General features: G+C 35.7%; 1 protein-coding gene across 10 annotated transcripts in view; it reads left to right on the top strand.

The window, feature by feature from the left end:
• Positions 1-20,512, top strand: part of NPTN (neuroplastin) — a 72,799-nt gene that overhangs the window by 919 nt on the left and 51,368 nt on the right. For 2 of the 10 annotated variants that reach the window (XM_065548135.2, XM_073996280.1), the window contains exon 2: positions 4,061-19,481. The exons of the other annotated variants lie outside the window; for them this stretch is intronic. The gene's annotated coding sequence lies outside the window, so the exon portion shown is untranslated. The remainder of the gene's footprint in view (positions 1-4,060; positions 19,482-20,512) is intronic. 10 annotated transcript variants of the gene reach the window in all.

The raw sequence follows: 20,512 nt of genomic DNA, 5'->3' as shown, positions 1-20,512 counted from the left end.
GGGGGAAGAGGGCTGGGTTTGCTAAAGAGGGTGGAGTGCTGGGCATTCTAGGGTAGTGGTTGGGAGAGCAAAAAGGAGTTTCTAAATAAGGAGAGGAAAATGAGCAGAGGATGGAGGGAAAGGGTTGGAACTGAGGTGGGGGAATATTTATTAGAGAAGTAAGGAGGCCTAGGTATAGAGATGGGGGTGGGGGAGACGAAAAATAAGGGAAGGGAGTAAAATGCAGGAAGTCGGGGGTGTAATGTTGGTTTGCAGTGTGGAGGATAAATTAGGGAAGGGAGGAGTTGGTATGTGGCAAATGCTGTATGATATTGGTCGGGCCTTTGGGAAGACAGGGACACATAGCTGCAACTAACTGCAGTGGTGGGATTGAGGGCAGTGACTGGCAACAGGGAGATGGGGAAGTGGATTTTTGAGATTTAAAAGTTTCAATACAGAAAAGATGTTATTTCCGAGGAACCTGAAAGTGGCCCCTGGGAGGTGGTACAGTAGAAACGAGAGAATTACTGGGTTTTGAATTGAAGCTCCTTTGAGAAGAAGGAGAAATGGTGGGGAATCATGGGCATAGGGATCTAAACAGAACAGATTCTGATTGAAGGCATGTGTTACCATTCAGCTGCTGAATTGATCTTTCAGAAGTGAGTCTAGGATTGTGAACCTGTTTCTGCCCTTGTGGAAACAGCCGTTAAGAGGTTAAAGAATATTTTTTCTGTGAAGGAATTTATGAGAAGTCAGTACTGGAGAATGAACTATAAATTATTTTTGCTAATCTTTCAGTGTTTATTGTTATGCTAGAACAATTTAAGATTACTCTTATTAGAGAGGCTGCAATTTAAATTTTAAAGCATCAGTGATAGAGCCAGTGGAGGTTTTTGAGAAACTGAGTTTAAAATGCTGAATGTTAGAGGGAAAATATATAAATAAAAGATTGACATTATCCATCAGTTAAATATGTGTTTGTAGTACCAAATTTTATGTATGCTTCATGGCCTTGGATATCACTGCAGGCGTCAGGAAGGAAACATTTTTTCTATCTCTAGCATTGAATATGCTAAGTGTATTGGGTATTTTTCCTGTTTTCCTCTAAGTATGATGAGTCCACTGTGGAAGGCAGGGTAGAGTTAGTCTTAATTTGTCTTATCAGTTTTTCGACTGTGTCAACAACATGACTTAAAGAAGCCTAATGCTAATTTTAGCTATTCAGTTTATGGTAATAGCATAGTTTCATTTTGCACAATAGGTGAGAGATTCTTGATCTTAACGTGTTTAATCTCTGCTGGCATAGCTTTTTTCCAATGACTTATAATACGGTAAAATTGTAGTTTCTTAGCAACTAAAGCGAGGTTTCTGGATAGGCCTATAAAGACTCATCTGTCTGCTCAGTGATATGTGTTCTAAATACAGCATAGAACGGCCTTTCCCTTGAAATGAGCTTGAATTCAGTCACATGACATGACCGATGAAATGAAGCTGAGCTGCTGGTTGACCCAAATGAATGTAAATTTAATTCAAGGAAAAATGGCTATTTTTGAGTTTGAGTTCGTATAGTTAAGGATGCCATTTTATAGCTTTCTATAACATGTCTTATTATAATATTCACGCTTTCATTTAGTAATAAATAGCCCTGCAGTGATCTAACTTCATGTCATGGGGTTTGTATTTTCTTACAGTACTTTCAAAAAGGGATACCTTGTTTGTGCATGATGTTGAAATGTTAGAAATGTTAGATTTTCTATTTAAATGATTGGAGGAAAAAAAACTCACAAGTGTCTCTGAATCGGAAATGTAGTAGTTTAGGTTGAATATAGATGTTTTTCAAAAGATGTTTGTTTTATTATTCCTAAAATGAAGAATTTGGCCTGTATGACTCTCGAGGTCTCTTGAAGCTCCAGTGAGTTTCTGACCCATTGCTGTGGGCATTCAGGGCTTTCATTCAGATTTTGTTTCTCGTCCAGATATTTAAACTTGTAAGACCGGTTCCAAGTAAAATCCTTATTTGTTGACTTTTATATGTATCATCTAAATGGTAGTTTAAAGAAGGAACTTGTTCTAAAAAGTAACCTTATAAGACATTCAAAAGTATTGGACTGCAATTGAGTGAGTGTAAACAAAGCAGTATAATATGATAATCAGGAGTGCATGCTTTGGACAGTAACAGACTCAAGTTTGAGTTCCAGCTCTCAGTAGCTGAGTGACCTTGAGTAATGCAAACTTCAGTTTCATCATCTGTAAAATGGGAATTGCAATAAGGTCCATTCCCTAGGGATGATGTGAGGTTTATTAAATGAGGTAATGGCAGCTTAGCGCTTAACCTGGAATATTGTGAGTCTCAGTACATGTTAGCTATTACTATTATCCTTTAAAGAGTAGCATTATTTATTATTTATTTTTCTTCATGTGTATATTGAAAACTTGATTGTTAATGCTGCTGTCATGGTAACTAGGCCATTTGAAGGCCCCACATAGAGATTTGTGCTTTTGCTTATGTAACTTTCTCAGAAAAGTGACCAGCTGCACTGTGTCTGCAATTGCCAATTCTGGTGAGGAAGTTAATATTTTCAGTTGAGTTTCTGGGAGAGACTTTATGGCTTTGTTTTTTTCTTCTTTTTTTTTTTTTTTCAGTGAACCAAATCTTTCAAATGGGCCAGGTATCACTTTCTCATAGAATATTATTGTTGTGAATAAGAGAAATAGAATGTGGTGCCCAGCACACAGTGGGAGTGTTATAGATGTTAGTTGAATTAATAAATGTGGAGTGGTGTGTAAAAATGTAATATATTCATATGGAAAATATGACATCACATAATTAACACTGTTCAATGGAGGAAAATAGGGAATCTAATGAATCTTACTTTTAACGACCTAAATTTTAGAAACCATTTTGCTTGGGTGATACTAGATAGTTGTGAACTTTGTGCTTTGTAATAATGCCAGTATTTGCATTAGATGATTCATGGATCTTTTTCTCTTCTGTCAAGGGCTGTTTGCTTCAGTGGTTTGGCAATTTTTTCTCCCTGAGTACATTTTTAGAGGTATATTTGCTAATTGATTTTGTGTCTTCTCTTTGAGCTGAAATGAGCAACAGAAGACAAATCTTATCTACGGCAGCTGTGGCACAAATGACGTGCCAAATGTCAAGCAAAAAATTTTGAGATAATCCAAATAAGATTTGACCAGAAGAAATAGTTTGCCTTGAAATAAAGCCCTTCCTAAGGAGATCACAGGCTTTCAGTCTCTCAGGCTACTGGCTAAACTGTCACTACTGATATAATGGAGCACCCAGGCATGAGAAATTGGTTGGGTCTGGGAGGATAGGCCATGTTACTACATCAGGACCCATTCCCTGGGTTTGTTTTACAAGGTTACTGGATCCAAATTAGAAAGAGATACAGATGGGTTTTTATGTTGCCAGACGCAGTAGAGCTTAACCTGTGAATATACCAAGATTTAAAACCACAAAAGGAAATAAAAACCCTTAAATGTCAGGTTGGAATTCATTACAGGTCTGACTTCGCATGATACAGATCCTTATGAGAAATTAGACTGTTTTGAGGGAATCCCTTTGTTTTTTCTCATTAATACAGATCTGATGTGAAACAGTTTCTTTTGTGGATTATACCTTTAGACATTAATAAAAAGCAACATTATATTATCTTTATTTAAACGTTAAAATAAAGTTTAAATAAAAATAGTTATTTAAATTAAAAGAAAGATTTAATTGGACCTTGAAAGGTGACCAAATATAATTAGAAAAATGCTCTGTCAGTTTGAACATTGTTTTTCATTAGTCTGAGGTACTTTTTAAAAGTAAGATGTTTTGTGTGTAAACTCTGAAACTTTGCTGGATCTGTTTGTAAAGGTTTTTTACAAAGATTCGGGAAGGAGATAAAGTGCTAATATCTATTAAAATGAAGTATGTAGAAAAACAGTGAGTGGCCATGTTGGATACCATACAAGAGATGTTCAACAAAAGTTTGAATAAAATTATGCAAAGTAGTTTTGGAAAAGTGAATTTTATGAAAATTGTTCTGATGTATTCTATTCAATTTATTGTTTGCAGTGAGAGTACAATCTGACAGGATCAGAAGTAGAGAATGAAGTTGTAAGAGAAAGGGAAAGACAGAAGAAAGGCTGCAGTAGTACAAGGATGCAAGAATGAGGAATGAATCTTCGTTTGAGGAACATCCGGAAAAATAGAATCTGTCAGAAAGAGTAAATAGACCAGGGACCTCTAAAGTAAATTTGCACATCAAAGTTAAAATAATGGTGGAGAATCACCTCCTGTGAACAATTGGCTTAGCTTTCAGTATGCCTCTTTAAACAAAACATTATCATTTTATACGAATTTTTAAAATGTCGTTCATAATACGGAGTTTAATTTTAAGCACCTTAGATAATGCATTTGTAAGCTTGTTTGTGAAATTTTTATGGTTTTTTTTTTTTTTTTTTTTTTCAAAATTCCTAATTTTAGTTGGTAAGGATTGGCTTTGGGAAGACAGGAAACCCCTCCAGTAAAATTAATTGGTTATAAATGGTTACATATTTTAGGCTTATATACATAACGAAACTTCTTACTGAATTTAAAAGTGATCTTATGTAAAGACATTATTCTAGTGATATTGATGTCTAAATTTAAGAGAGTGAATACACAAGTAAAATGTATCTGCTTTTTAAGGATCTATTCAGTTTAGGAAGGAGAGTCAAAATTTGTATTTAATTTCAGTTTATTATATTGTCTGAAACTGAAAGTAGGCCTAACTTTTGTTTGCTTTTGTGTATATACAAAGGTAAACATTTATCAATCAAGCCTTATTAATTTGAGGTTATTTTGACCTGATTGCTCAGAACTTTTGTCTATCTGTATATAAATGGGGTTTTCTAAATATTTAAAGAATTTCCTACGTATGTAAATTTACTTGCACACAGTAAGTTAGGGGAGACATTTAATCTTCCTCAGATACCTGCTGGTTTTTTGTTGTGTTTCTTGTTTTTCAAATAAATAAACTGAGTGTTATCCATTTATTAAAATAGAATGTGGTCAGCTTGATGGAAACATCTTGTATTGAGTTTCTTGTACTAAAAGGTGCTAAATGATATTCTCTTGCATTTCTGAAACAATTACGGACTATTTTAAGACTAGCCTTCTTACCAAATAATCTTAACTACTGGAGCTTTATGATATGCTTTATGGTATTTTCCAGAAATACGTCAATTTGTTTTTTTTTTTTTTTTTTGAAATGGAGTCTTGCTCTGTTGCCCAGGCTGGAGTGCAGTGGCATGATCTCGGCTCACTGCAACCTCTGCCTTCTGGGTTCAAGCAATTCTCCCTGCCTCAGCTTCCTGAGTAGCTGGGATTACAGGTGACCGCCGCCACGCCCAGCTAATTTTTGTATTTTTAGTAGAGATGGGGTTTCACCATGTTGGCCAGGCTGGTCTCGAACTCCTGACCTTAGGTGATCCGCCCACCCAAAGTGCTGTGATTACAGGTGTGAGCCACCGTGCCCGGCTGAAATATGCCAATTTGGATATCCTTCTCTTGCCTTATTAAAAATCATCGGTCACCCAGGTATTACTTCAAATTTACTAGACCATGAAATATAAATGAGATGATATGAAATCACTCTGAAAGTATTAGGGTTGGATAGATTATGTAAGTTTCTATAATTAGAAAACATTAAGTCCCAAATCGTACCAATAGTTTTAATCATATCTAAATGCATACTCACATACTAAAAAACATGATTAAATATAAAATACATGATGAAATGTCACATCCTTTTCTGATAGAATACCAATAAGGCATAGTATTTCATGTGCAGGAAGATACAGGAAAACAAACAAGAGTTTGTTTGCATATATAAATTGTTATGCCTTTGAGATTCTCTTCTTCCTGATGGTAGTATTTGGAAACCATTGGACTAGATGATGTCTGAATTTCCTTTCAGTTCTAAAAATTACTAATTCTCTTGCCCTTACGGCTTAGATACTGTCTCCAATAGGTTAAAGGCTCAGAGATGATAACACTTTCTGTTTAAAAGTTTTTAGAAACTTACTTTGGATATAATGAAAATTAACTTTGAGGCATGCACTGTTTTGAAATCTGCCTCTAAATCTACTTCAGACAACCCTTGCAGTTCTTGTTTCAAGGGAGGCAGAACAACGTTATACAGAGATCTTAAACTTGCTGGGAAAATTGCCAGTGTGAATAAAGAAGTGAATATTCCTGCCAGGTAGGTAGGTAGGTAGTTTATGAAATTTCTGTTGGCTGAAAGTGGTTGGCTAATAAAGAGACAATGAAACACACTTAACTATTTGTATTTTTATGTTGTCTTTTGAGAAAGTTTGTTTTCTATATATGAGTTAGTTTCTGCAGTCCCTTATGCATTGTTTAAGATCGGGAAATCCGTCCATTGTAGTCGAAGAATGCAACCCCAAGTGTTACCTGAATTAAATCCAAGCAAATTCCTAGATTGTTATTCCTTAGAAACATTGTGTTTAAAGTTCTCAATTTGTAAACATTCATTGTACTACTTTGTTGTCTGTTAGGTCCATTTCTTTGCCTTTTTTTTCTTTTGGATCTTCCGAATTTCAAACATGTACAAAAATAGATTAAATAATGTAATAAACCCCCGTGTATTCATCATCTAGTTTCAGCTACATCCTTGCTACTTACTAATTTAAAAATAACCTAAAAATTACATTGCAAACTAGAATTTTCTAGGACCTGAAATATAGTCAGTAGGGATTAGTTTATGTGAGTAAAAGATAATATTTGGCTCACATATAATCATGTTGAAATTACTTTAAAAATAAAGCTCTTTAGAAAAAGGCTTTCAAACTTTTTTTGTCTGTGACCCAGATAGAGTAGTTTTTGACTAATAGAAATTTGTAACAAAATTACACAAATATGTAACATTTTGTGAAACATTACCTATTCTTAATCTGTGTGAGGTAGTTAAGAGAACCATAGTGACCTTCTAAATTGAATTCACAGTTCATTCATGGGCCATGAAACTCATTTGAAAAACAGCATTTTCAGGTATGGAGTAGTTTTGGGTTTTTGTTTATTTTTTACATGCTGTATTAGTCTGGAATAATTATGATTTTTGTTAACACAATAAGGATTTTCACTAGGCATTTATCAGTAATATCAGCACATACTGTTATTAGTCATTATGAGTAAAGAAAATATAACATTTTGGATTTATACATTAGCCATTATATATAGTGACTTTTTTTCCTATTAGAACTTTAGAAACGGGAAGCCACAGTAATTTGAATATCATAATCAAGACATAACTTTTCCAGTATATTCAGTTGAGCTTCGTTTTAAATTAGACCTTGTGTTCGTTATTCCCGAGCCTTGGAGTTTAGTGCAGGGCTGGGAGTACTAATGTTTATTCTAAGCCGAATGCTTTACTCGGTTGCTGTAGTCTGAGGCACATTTCTGTTGAGTACAGATTGACTTGAGTACTGGCCAAGGGAAGAGAAAGAGAGGGGAAGCAGAACCATCACTGCCGTTCATGTTTAAGATCCTAAGAGTAGTGAGATTATTTCCTAGTTTTTAGACACTGCTTCCTGGAGGAAAAGAACGCAACAAGATGTCTTCCTTTGTTGGCAGCTATCTGTGAAATACTTCCAAATTCATAGATTGAAGGAATGTGTTAAATTTAACTTGGGATTTTTTGATCATACGAGTTTAGCAGGTTTGGGAACCATTGTGGAACAACTGGAAAAAAATAGCACAGGAGCTCTAGCATTGAAATTGTATTCATTAATGCTGAATCTCAAATTATGCATCAAGGGAGATGAAATAAATGGCCTTAATGCAAACCAGGAAACTGCTACCTGGAAAAGAGCAAGTATAAAGAGGTTTCAAATAGCTTGCGGTGAATTGTCATTGAATTACCCTTACACAAATAACATAGTGATCAGGTATCAAAAGTATGGTGCTACCTAACAGCGTTACTGTTTTCTTACTAGGACTGAACTCCAAATAAGAATACTTTCTAACCACATTTTGGAAGAGACATAGAATCTATGTTGATGGTAGCTTAAGATTTAGGAGAAAAGCCTGAAGGAGCTAAACTTAGGAAAAGGGAGCACTAGGGGGATGTGATTATCTATTAATACTTTCAAGGTAGCAGTGTAAATGAAGTAAGGGAATTAGGCAGTCTCCAAAGATGGATAGGCTGTATCAAAGAGCAATGGCCTAGAGCACAGGGAAGAAAAGCATAGGTTTAGTATTAAGATGATTTTAATAAAACTAGCAGAAGAACAGTTATTTGCACTCATTGTCGGAACCATTATAAGTAGGACAAAGAGCTGGTTGAGAGGGCACTTTAAACCAGAAATGATCTTTCTGTTGTTTTTAGTACTGTGCTTGTTTAGGAGCTCAGTGAGAGAAAAATCTTTATGGAAATGAATATGAAATGAAATGGGCTTTTCAAAAGTGTGTTTTTCTGTTGTTTGTTTTGTTTTGAAACAGGGTCTCACTCTGTTGCCTAGGCTGGAATGCAGTTGCGCAATCGTTGCTCACTGCAGCCTCAACCTTCCAGGCTCAGGTGATCCTCCTGCCTCAGCTTTCCAAGTAGTTGGGACCACAGGCATGTACTACCATGCCTGGCTAATTTTTAAATTTTTTATGGAGATGAGGTCTCCCTATATTGCCCACGCTGGTCTCAAACTCCTGGACTAAAGTGATCCTCCTGCCTTTGCCTCCCAAAGTGCTGGGATTACAGGCATGAGCCACAGCCCCCTGCCAGCCAGAAGTTTTTAAAGGTCAGAAATTCGTGTTTCTAGCTCTAAACTTCTATAATTATGAATCCAAGAAAAATGGTTGATTAACTTTGGAATCCATTAAGGTAGCTTTTAGGACTTGCCTGTGATATTAAAACAGAATTTCGTTTACTATAACCTTCAGAAGCAGCTTCTTTTTTGTTACCAAAAAGCTAAACTATGAAACTCTTCCAATATGTGTTTAATACAAAGAAGCCTAAATAATAAAGAGCCCATTAGACTTTAGGTGAAACCTAGTAAAAGTGTAACCTTTGGCCATTAGTAATTAAGCTTTTTCTTTTGTATGGTAAATATGTGCTATTAAAAACCTGGTAAAGGACACTTTCATCCTAACTCCTGAGACTTCATTAGTTAAAATTCTGCTGTGATAGAAACCATAGCCTGTTCTTTAAAAGTGGGAGCTGGTGCTGTAATACCTTGGTAGAGATGGGAGCTCACTGTAATTAGTTTGAAGAGTGTAGGGTTGTCAGATAAAATATAGAATGCCCAGTTATATTTGAATTTCAGATCAAAAATGAAGAATTTTTGTTTACTTAATATGGCGACCCTGGAAGAATGTATCTTTGCTATTTTGGCCTTCCAGTTAGAACTTAAAAGACAGCCTTGTAATTTGGTGAGGTTTTTGTGTATTAAAAGAAATCTTCCTAATGTAGATTTAATATGGACAAAATCATGTTGCATTGCAAATTTTGTATGAGAAAATAGAGGTTAGAGTAGCATTGTTTTATTTTGATAACCTCATATTTCTATATATGTTTTCTTCAGTTCAGCTACCTTATAACTGACTAATTTTTTTCATTTATTCTCTGAAAATTAAAGCTGTTTTTGAGAAGAAGGTGGGCTGAGGGCCTCAGGCTTTTTTTTTTTTAAACGATTCTCCCTCTTCTTACCTAAAATATTTAAAAATTTAGGGCATTATTGCCTAAAGGGTATATGATAAGGATGTTCCTGGGGCTTCTCTTTTAAGGATTGCCCTTTTCCTTATTTGTACCTGGGAGCTTGGAATATATTTGTATTCTTGGTTTGGAAGAAGAAAAAGGTATAAACAAAGATGTGATCGACCACACCCTTTTCTTTCTAATAGGTTCAAAATAATTTTCATTTGCTGAATTGTAACCACCTGATTTAGAGAGTCAGAAAGTGGATGTTAACAATGCAGACAGACTAGGGATGTGATTACTTTGTTTTTCTTTCTTTCTTTTTTTTTAAGAGACGGAGTCTCGCTTTGTCACCCAGGCTGGAGTGCAGTGACACGATCTCGGCTCACTGCAACCTACATCTCCCGGGTTCAAGCGATTCTCCTGCTTCAGTCTCCCATGGGATGTGATTACTTTATGCCTAAATTTCAGTACCAAGAAAATCATGGTTTGATGAGTTTTTAGTAGTGATGTGTCCCTGTTTATCAGTAATTCATTATGGGAGCTCTTCCTTTTGTCATTTTGTTATGGGCTGAGGCAAGGAGTGGTGTTTATAAGAATAAGCGGAATTGAACAATGGGAGAATGATATTAAGGAACATGAAACAGGAGAATGATGTTAAGGAACATGAAACATAACCCTAGTTATACCTACCCGTATTTATTTGAAATATATTTAAGGTAATTTTTAAAAGTATTAAAAGTAACTTGTAGTTTTTATGAAAGTAGGAAATTACCATTGTAAATATAAAATGTGAATAAGAACTATACTGAAAAGGTCATCTTGTCGGGCTATGAAGTTAAATAGAAAGAACATTGGATTTTGCAGTAGCCCTGAAATACTGTCTGTCTGCATTTTAGTGCTCTGGTTTCTATTTTAAAAATTAGCATAATACTTAACCCATAGAGTTTTATGGGATTAAATTATAATGTATGCTAAAGTGCTTAATAAACTGCTGTATTTTTAAATGGCATGCTTGTTTAGCTTTGAGTTATAGGGCATGGTATTTATAGTGTTTACCTTTAATAGGTTAACTGCAACTCTGGTAGTTCATAAGAAAGTTAAGAGGAAAAATAAAGTACTAATGAGGAAGGCCAGATTATTTCAAGGTTGGCTCTTTTGACAAATGATGATTATATTATTAAAATGTGCATTTTAGATGGTTGTTAATAGGCCAGTCTTTTCATTGAATTAATTATTCCTCTCTACTAGGGAAGGTTGATACTGAATTTCTATAGTCTTTGTAGTGTGCTCACTGCTGTCACTTCAAGTTAAATTTTGTCACAGGGACCCTTGTTATTTTTCATCCCCATTCTCTCCTTTCCTCCCCGAGATAGGTAACTGAAAGTGAAATCAAGATGTCTGTGTTTCCTTTTTATAGCAAATTTTTGTAACTGCCTTTTACTATCCTGAGATAAAATTCATAGGTGTTTTGACCTACCTACATGTTATTGAAGAAAAAACAATCTGATGTCCTAAATGTAATATAAGGGAGAAAATAAGGGAAAGTAACTATAATAATAAAATGTTTAGATCAGTCTGTAAGTACTAAGGGATGGCTACACAGAAAGACATTGGAGTAGCCCATTGTTTATATTAGAAAAACCAAGCTACAAATTCAGACCGATACAGTTGTGTTGTAATGGTGAATCGAATACTATAGGCAGTGTTGCTGTTGATAATGTGATTTTCTGAAAAGGTGAACAGCTCTTGGTAGAGTTCCAAATGAAACAAAGAAAAGTGTATTCTCACTTTACACAGTAATTACATTCCTAGAAAATTAAGTGATGATTAAAATCATGCAAGAATACTTTGTGTTATATTTAAAACAGAGTTGGGTTCTGGGCTCAGAACAAGTTTTTCATCTTGAATGTCATTTGAATGTGGTGTAGGAAGCGGGACAATTCTTTACTGTGTAAGACTTTTCCCTACTTTGTGGGATATTGAGAATCCTTGGTGCCTGCCCACTAAAGACTAATAGTTTCACCTCAGTCATTGTGTCAACCAAAAATAGACAAATTTCCAAAATGCCCTATAAAAGGCAGGGCAGCCCCCATTGAGAATATCTTCAGTTTGTTCCTGTACTTGTAAGTATCTTCTGATGTAGGATTATAGTACTTGGTCCCTAGGACTATCAGTAGTGAAAGCCACATCCCATCTAGGAATGGAAAGGCAAGGAGAACAGCTGTTGACTTGCCTTTATTCTTTTTATTAACATGCATTAAAGCAGGGTTTGCAAACTCATTTACCACAAGAGCTGAACAAGTACCATTTGTTAAACTAGAGAGTACATGCTTTGAAAACACTGAAAGTTGGATTTAAAAACACCATGCTGATGAAATGAAATTATCAGTGGGCCTCCAAGTTGTGTCCTCTTCACCAAAGGATTATATTATGAATTTTGGAGCCTGAGAGATTAGGTTGAAACCCTGAGTTTTGGCAAATCTCTTAATTTCTCTTAGCCTCTGTTTCCTCAGCTGCTTATTAGACATAATGCACACCTCACAGGATGGTGGTTAGAATGAGATTGCATACATACGAAGCCCAGTACAGTACTTAACATAAAATACATGTGCTTAACTAACTTTTCTCTCTGCCCTAATACCCATTCAGTTATCTTGGTTACTTTTTAATCTTTTGTTTTAAAGTTAGCTATGTGTTCTATAGTAAAATGATTATAAGATTTGAAATCTTTAATATAGAGGATGTTAGTCCCTTCTTATTTTTAACAAGCAACAAAGTAGTTAAAATGAACCTTTTTGGTTAACACACAACTTATTTACCTTTTAGGGTATGTGGAATCTGATGCTTATAACACTAAATATGCTTATTCCAAACTGTTTCAGTAGATCACCCTCCTTGGTCTTTCGGGTTAGCGTTTAACATTAATGTATCCATGTAGCAGTGGTCTTTTATTTTTGAAGCTGGCTTGCAGCAGGTGATTTTGCTAATACTACAGTAGTATATTGCACCATCAAAATTAGGTTGTTCCATAGAAGTGATATGTTTTAGTGGTTGTTGTTTGACTTAGAAGTTTAGCAGCATGAGTTTTACTAGGAAACTGTGGTATATTATTTTCCTCCAGGTTTCCAGTGAATGTTTTGAAAGTTTTACATTTTCTTGGTTCTTGTAAAATTTTGTAGAGACATACACAGCTTGCTCTACATCTTGTTTTCAGATTTTAGCAGCAGAAGGTTTTTTGCTTTTTAAACATTAGTAATTAAGACAGTGATCTAAATAGTTAAAGCGATAGAAGCTTTATTCCCATCACCATAATTCTGTTGTCCATCTTTCTTTTCTTCTACGATATGATTTGGAATCCTTTTAAAGACCTCTATGCCTTAGTTTAAAATTTTTAATTTAAGTTAATTTATTACTTTTTTTTTTTTTTTGAGACAGGGTCTTGTTCTGTTGCCCAGGCTGGAGTGCAGTGGTATGATCATAGCTCACTGCCGCCTCAACTTCCCAGACTCAAGCAATCCTCCTGTCTCAGTGTCCTGAGTAGCTGGGATTACAGGCGTGTACCACCACACCTGGCTAATTTTTAAAAAAAGTTTTTTGTAGAGATGGTGTCTCACTAAGTTGCCCAGGGAGGTGTTTTTTGTTTTGTTTTGTTTTGTTTGAGACAGGATCTTGCTCTTTCATCCAGGCTGGAGTCAGTGGCGAGACCACAGCCCACCGCAGCCTCCACTGTCTGGGCTCAAGTGATCCTTCTACCCCAGCCTCCCGAGTAGTGGAACCACAGGTGCATGCCACCATGCCCAGCTAATTTTTAAAAATATTTTGTAGAGACAGAGTCTCACTGTTGCTCAGGCTGGTCTCCAAAGTATTGGGATTACAGGCTTAAGCCACTGCACCCAGCCTATAATTTCTTATAAAGTCATTTTATTTTTCCTATCTTAATTTTATTTTCTTCTTACACATACCTTCTCGATCCTGTTTCTTTTGGTATCTTCAGTTGTTTCTAGATAAACATTTGCCACTTAAAATTTTAAAATTCTGTTTTAATCCTTTTTAGGCAGGGAGGTAGTGATTCCATATTCTAAGTGTAATATAAAAGTTTAGATGACGGGTGTTTTTGAGCAGGAGTGTTTGCATATTGTGAGTGGGTATTTTTGCATTTCCTAGTAGCTGTTTAATGACTTTCTTTGTATGGTAGAGATCTTTCTAACATTTTAAAAAATCTTTTAATCCCCAAAGGGTCATAATGCCCATATTTCTCAGAAACAGCTCAGCTGGTCTTCAAGGCTTAGTCACAAAGGAAATTAATTCCTGATGGAAGTGAGGACATCGAGGCAGAAAGAATTCCAGGCAGGCGACTAGCAATGAATGTTGATTGTGAGCTATGTGGTACTTGCTTCCCTGTAAAGCTACCACTTACTGTGGAGTAGCGTACATGAAACATTCTGAAACGTCTGCCCATGAAGCATATAATTTGCTACTCAGTGGCAAGTAGACATTAAAATTCAATTATGGGGTGGGGGTGGTGCTAAGGGTAATCAGACTTTACAGCTGGAGGATGAAAGGGCAAATTTTGATATGCATTAAAGGGGGGAGAAAACCCCACTAGAGTATACAAAGTAGTAGTTCTTGCTGTAGGAACATTAGGTTATAGTGAAAATTGCTCAGAAGTTATCAGAAGAAAGAGCTTTCCTGGCATTTGTATTTTAGTAATAGGTGTGTATATTTCAGCAGCTTTATAAAGCCAGAATGGGAGTTTGAGTGGAATGTGTTTTTAGTAGTGTCTTAGTAGAGTGTCACCTTATCATTCTGCAACACTATCTGTTTGTCAAGGAAGGAACTAAAGAATTGTGTCAAGTCTTGAACTCTCAAAATACACCACTGGAAAAACTTGACAGGCCCAGTAGTAGGTGAGCCTGAGGTAACCAGATACATAAGCTTGTCAGCCATCTGTGCCTGGAATTTAGTGAAGTTTTCATCAGGTCAGATTTCCAAAGAATAGCTGTAACTAACCACAGGAGGGTGGTTAGCCAACATTTTGACACTGAATTATTTCATTCAGTTTTTTGAAAGAAGGAAAAAGTTACTGGATTTTTAAAAATTGTGATAGGATTTGCTTACATGATAACTTCAAATAACACTTAGGTGTTTAAAATGTTGAAGTTCTTCCTTTTACTTCTTGATATTCCTACTTTTTAGTTAGCAGTGTTAGTCGTGTATTCTTTCGAAGCTTGGTTTATGTAGGCATATCATTTCCATACTATGATGCTTTGCATTTAGTGGTATAACTCATCTTGATATTTACAGTCTTTTTTGAATATAGTAATCGGAGTGACAGATATTTTTATTTATGTAAATGTATGGAACTGCTGGAATACATCTATTGTTACTAATTGTCACTAAAGGGAATTATGTTGATAATGACTGCATTCTTGATATTGAAATTGGCCTACTGAGAGGGAAGCAGGGAAAAGCTTCATTAAATGGAACATAAAAATATACTACTTCAATTTTTATCCTCAGGCATACTTTTTGGCTGAAGTCTTCAGTGTTCACACATTTAATATATTAGTCACGTGGATAACTCTTGGGACAACTCTGCTAATTTTTAGTGAAAGCATTCTAGAGACAATTTTGCTGTCCCTTTTCAAGATAAGCAGCAATATTTTGCTGGTGTCTGGGACACTAAGTAAGTAGTATAATCTAACTCTCTACCTCATTGCAGAGGTGAAAGTTCTACTTAATCATGTAGTTATGAGGTAATACAGACCTGAAACAAGTTGAGGAGAGTGGAAATAAGAAGTAATTGTGAAGGGAGAATAGAATAGATTTGGACAGTTGGCTGAATTTTGGGATTTCCTGAGGGACTGAGGAGGCAGCAGGTTTTAGTGAATAGAGCATTAATGAACAGGAGTCGGAATATTTGAATTCTATTAAGGGTTCTGCACCTAAAGTATAGCCTCTTTGGCCTGTGGTATATATGAATGTTAATTTGGGGTAAGAATTAGATTTAGGAGTTTTCAACCTGTAGCTGCAGAAAGTTTATTGTTGTTAATTAGATACAAGTAGAGCTATTTGAGGGGTAGAGGGAGTCCCGTAAGTGTTCCAAAGAATCCTTAGGGTCTGTGGAGCAGGGTTTTTAAATTGAAAAATGCATGACCCCTTTGTAGACCTACTTTTAAAGTTTTTGCATAAAAGGGTTTTGTACCTTTGGTTCATAATCTACTTGGTCAGTCTTGATACTTGCATGGAAAAGGTCTTCTGCGTACTTTGTAAAGCCACGAATTAAAATACTTATACTAATATGTATGTCCATTATTGAAATGAGACCAACAGAAAAGATGACCCATTTAAGACAGAATGTATAAAATAGCACAAGTATAATTACCTATGCAAAATGGATTCAGTAAAATAATTTTTATTACAAGGCTTGCCAACCTCTGGGGAAGAAAGAGCTACCTGTCATTTACCCAAGTTTTGAAATCCAGGTATATGTACATGACAGAGTGCAGAAATGTGCTATTAAGTCTCTGGTTGGAAAGAGGATGAACCTTTCTTGGTGGGAAGAAAGTCTTAGGGGTGTGTCATTTTAGTACCCGTCTTGGAGATCTGTCAGTAAGAACTGGAAATCTACTACCAAGTTCCAGTTTACTAGTTAGGAACATCAGCTTTTAAAAATGGGTCTTGGTTAGTGATACCAAATACCTTTTAAACTCACAGGCCCACATAGACTTTTTGTATAGGTAATTCAGATTGGGGATGAAAGTGTAGTGATAAAGGCCTGAACTGTTAACCTTGATGACAAAGAAGTACAATTCACTGTGTACAGTCATTCCAAGATAAAATGTGTTTGCATTAAATAATGTATAAATAATGTATATTAGTTCTGATTGTTCATAGTAAAAGCATTGCTGTCAGTGAGGCAGTATAGTGTAGTGGTTGCAAGCTCTGGAAGAATACTGCCAAGGTGTGCATCCTTCCTCTGTACTGTATAGAATGGCAAAAGCAACCTTAAGAGGGAGACTGTATTTTTATGTAGCAGATTAAATTATGATATGCTTTGCATTATGTCTGATACATAAATGATCAATAAAGGCTAGCTGCTATTATAATGAATTTCCTTTTGGAGACATTAGTTATGAAATCTTTTTGAAATGTTCTTTTTTATTTTTTAAGAATAGTTAGAATATGTCCATGCCTGTCCCACCATGGTTTTTTTCAAGGTTATCTTTAAAAAAAAAAAAAAAAAAAAAAAAGAAAAAAGATTTTTTAGGCTGTTTGTTTTTGATGCTAGGAGTTTCACAGAGACTATGAACATCCATCTCTTTTAGACTTAGTGATGGGCAGCATCACTACCTAATTTGGAAAACAGTGGTTAAGTTGAAGCCTAACTGTAAAATAAAAACTCAAATAAGAAATCTATTTTAAGCTCAAATTTATTCCCTTGCTTGTTAGAAAGCAAACTGACACTAGGGATTTGATTTTTTTTAAACAAAAGGTAACTTCTAAGGTATCTGGTAAATTCAAATATATCGTAGTCTAGTCTTTTAGAATGTATTAATATGATTCTGTTGAATTAAGAAAGGTGGCTCTGATGGCCACCTTTCTGTGAAAAGCTCCACTAATCTAAGAAAGATGGTTTCATTTATTATACTTTTATTAACATGACTAGTACATTTTAAGTTCTTAATTGGTTGAAATTTAATGAAAGGATTTTTTTTCTGAATCCTTCATTAATAAGAATCTTATTCCTCCCCTTTCTTTTAACAAATATTGAGTATAATGTGTGCAGCAAGGCACTGTGGGGAAACAAAATTAGAGACATATCCTGGTTTCCAAATAATTTATAATCTATTAACATATATTCTTTCTTACCTTATGCATCTTCATGGATTCGTAGAATATGGCATTAGAATTAATTCATCAATTACATCTACAAATACATAGATTTTCAGAATGTTAAAGCTGAAAGGACCTTAGAAACTCTCTGTTCCAGTCTTCTGATTATATGCACAAGGGAACTGAGGTTTCAGGTTTTAATATATGTGTATGTATTTAATAAATGGAATAATTTCTGTAAATAAGCATTTATTTATTTTTTTAGACAGGGTCTCCTTCTGTTGCCTAGGCTGAAGTACAGTGGCACAGTCTCAGCTCAGTGCAACCTCCACCTCCAAGGCTCAAATGATCGTCCCACCTTAGCCTCCCAAGTAGCTGGGACTACGGGTGTGGACGACCATGCCCAGCTAATTTTTTTTTTTTTTTTTTTTGTAGTTTTTATGGAGATGAGGTTTTGTCTTGTTACCTAGGCTGATCTTGAGTTCCTAAGCTCAAGTGATCTACCTGCCTCAGCCTCCCAAAGTTCTGGGATTACAGGCGTGAGCCACCACATCTGGCTTAAATATACTTTTCAAAAAGTTACAATTTAAATTGATATGTCCAGGCCAGGCACGGTGGCTCACACCTGTAATCCCCACACTTTGGGAGGCTGAGGCAGGCGGATCACTCGAGGTTAAGAGTTTGAGACCACCCTGGCCAACATGGTGAAACCCTGTCTCTACTAAAAACACAAAAATTAGCCAGGCATGGTGGCAGGTTCCTGTAATCCCAGTTACTTGGGAGGCCGAGGCAGGAAAATCGCTTGAACACGGGAGGCAGAGGTTGCAGTGAGCTGAGATCATGCCTCTGCACTCCATCCTGGGCGACAGAGCAAGACTCTGTCTCAAAAAAAAAAAAAAAAAAAAAAGTCCAGCATTTTGTTGCCATATAGCTTCGTATTCATTTCTGAGACACTATTAGAGAGTATACGATAATAAGTTCTAGAGAGTCAATGCTAGCTGACACAATCTTGGCCTATTTTTTTTTAACCAGAGTTTATGATTTTACTAAGTATGATAATACTCTGAAATTACTAAGTGGAGGACTACCCTTTGTAAATATTAGGGTTCATTGATCTTTGTATACTGCCATTTAAAATCAAGAGAAGCATTTTCTTTTGGAGCAGTAGGGCCTTGAATTGTGTACTTTATGTAGTAAGACAGTAGGTTCTGGTTAATGGAAAAATTAGCCAAGAGTGGTATAGTTACCAGTTAATATTGAATGCAGAAGAATAAGGTGGAAGATTTATAATTTTAATAAACAAAAATAAAATAGGAATTTTGGAGGTAGTTTGGAGGACTTAATACATTTGAATCTGAGACACAGATATTTAACAGTCAAAGGGATTCTTGGAAAATTATTGCTCCAAGTTTGTAAATCACAAATATTCTGTATTTAGAAGTTTATTTGACCTAGAATTTTATTCTGGGATATCTCCACTCTAGTTGCTTAACCTTACATAATACATCCTCCAGGTTCCCTGTAAGTCAAGTAACCATAATTCCCATTTTGTAACTATTGCCTTGTCAGAATTATTAACAGCACCCCTTTCACTCTCACAAGTATTCAGGTTTGGATGACAAATTATATGGTTACCTTACCCATAAGTGTAATTTATTCTCCTGGGCATTTAATGTGATGAAGGCTTAGGAGATTTCCTCCTATAACATTCTTTTCCCTACCATGGGAGATTTCTGTTTAATGGAGTTAGGAGGGCATTAATTAAGATAGCCTAGTGGAAGTCTGATAGATCTTAAGGTTTAAGAGTCCATTGTTTTCTTTTCTTTTCTTCTTTTTTTTTGAGACAGGTCACGCTCTATGGGCCTAGGTTAGAGTGCAGTGGTGTGATCATGGTTTATTGCAGCTTCGACCTCCTGGGTCCAAGTGTTCCTCCCACCTCAGCCTCTTGAGTAGCTGGAACTACAGGTGCACACCATCATGCCTGGCTAATTCTTTACATTTTTGTAAGACACAGGGTCTCTCTATGTTACCCAGGCTGGTCTTGACCTGCCTTGGCTTTCCCATGTTGGGATTACAAGCATGAGCCACTATGCCCAACCTGTCCCATGTTTTCTGTGCTTCCATCAGAAACACGAGATAGGTGAACATTACTAGCTTGTCTGAGCAGAAGTGATTTCTGATTGCTCAAAAGTAGCTTTGCATTTATTATCATTTGAAAAATTGCAATCAGATATGCTCAGTTTCAAGTACAAATAAACCTCAGTACATGGTTATAAGTATTTTTCAGTTGATACTTTAAAAAAAATCGACTGCATTTTTAGAGCAATTTTAGGTTCACAGCAAATTTGAGCAGGAAGTACAGAAAGTTCCCATGTACCCCTGTCCCCACACACATACAGCTTCCCCCACTATCACATTCCCACCAGAGTGGTACGTTTGTTACAATTGATGAACCTCCACTGACACATCATCACTCAAAGTCCATAGTTTAGGACTTTGAGTTTAGGGTTTATTCTTGATGTTGTGCATACTATGAGTTTTGATAAATATGTAATTACATATGCTAATCATTATAGTATTATACGGATAGTTTCACTATCCTAAAAATCCTGTGTACCACCTCTTCATCCCTCCTTCCTTCTTATCTCCTGGGACTGCTGATCTTTTTATTATCTTCATAGTTTTACCCTTTTCAGAATGTCATATATGTAGTTGGAATCATACGGTGTACCCTTTTCAGATTGGCTTCTTTCACTTAGTAATATGCATTTAAGGTCTCTCCTTGGCTTTTAATGGCTTGAGAGTTTTTTTTTTTTTTTTAAAGCATTGAATAGTATTTTATTGTTGGGTTGGGGAGCATATATTTAATTTTAAGAAAGTGTTCTTGATAGTCTGTTTCGAGATTGGCATACTAAATTCCACAAGTGGGATCTTCTAATTATTTAACAGTGAGTTGAATATGTGATAAATTCCCATTTAATGGGAGTGAAATTGCG

The sequence above is a fragment of the Macaca fascicularis genome, chromosome 7 (assembly GCF_037993035.2).
Source record: "Macaca fascicularis isolate 582-1 chromosome 7, T2T-MFA8v1.1".
NCBI classification, from domain to species: domain Eukaryota; kingdom Metazoa; phylum Chordata; class Mammalia; order Primates; family Cercopithecidae; genus Macaca; species Macaca fascicularis.
The sequence above is the reverse complement of the archived record's forward strand: the minus strand, read 5'-3'. Positions and strand labels throughout refer to the sequence as shown.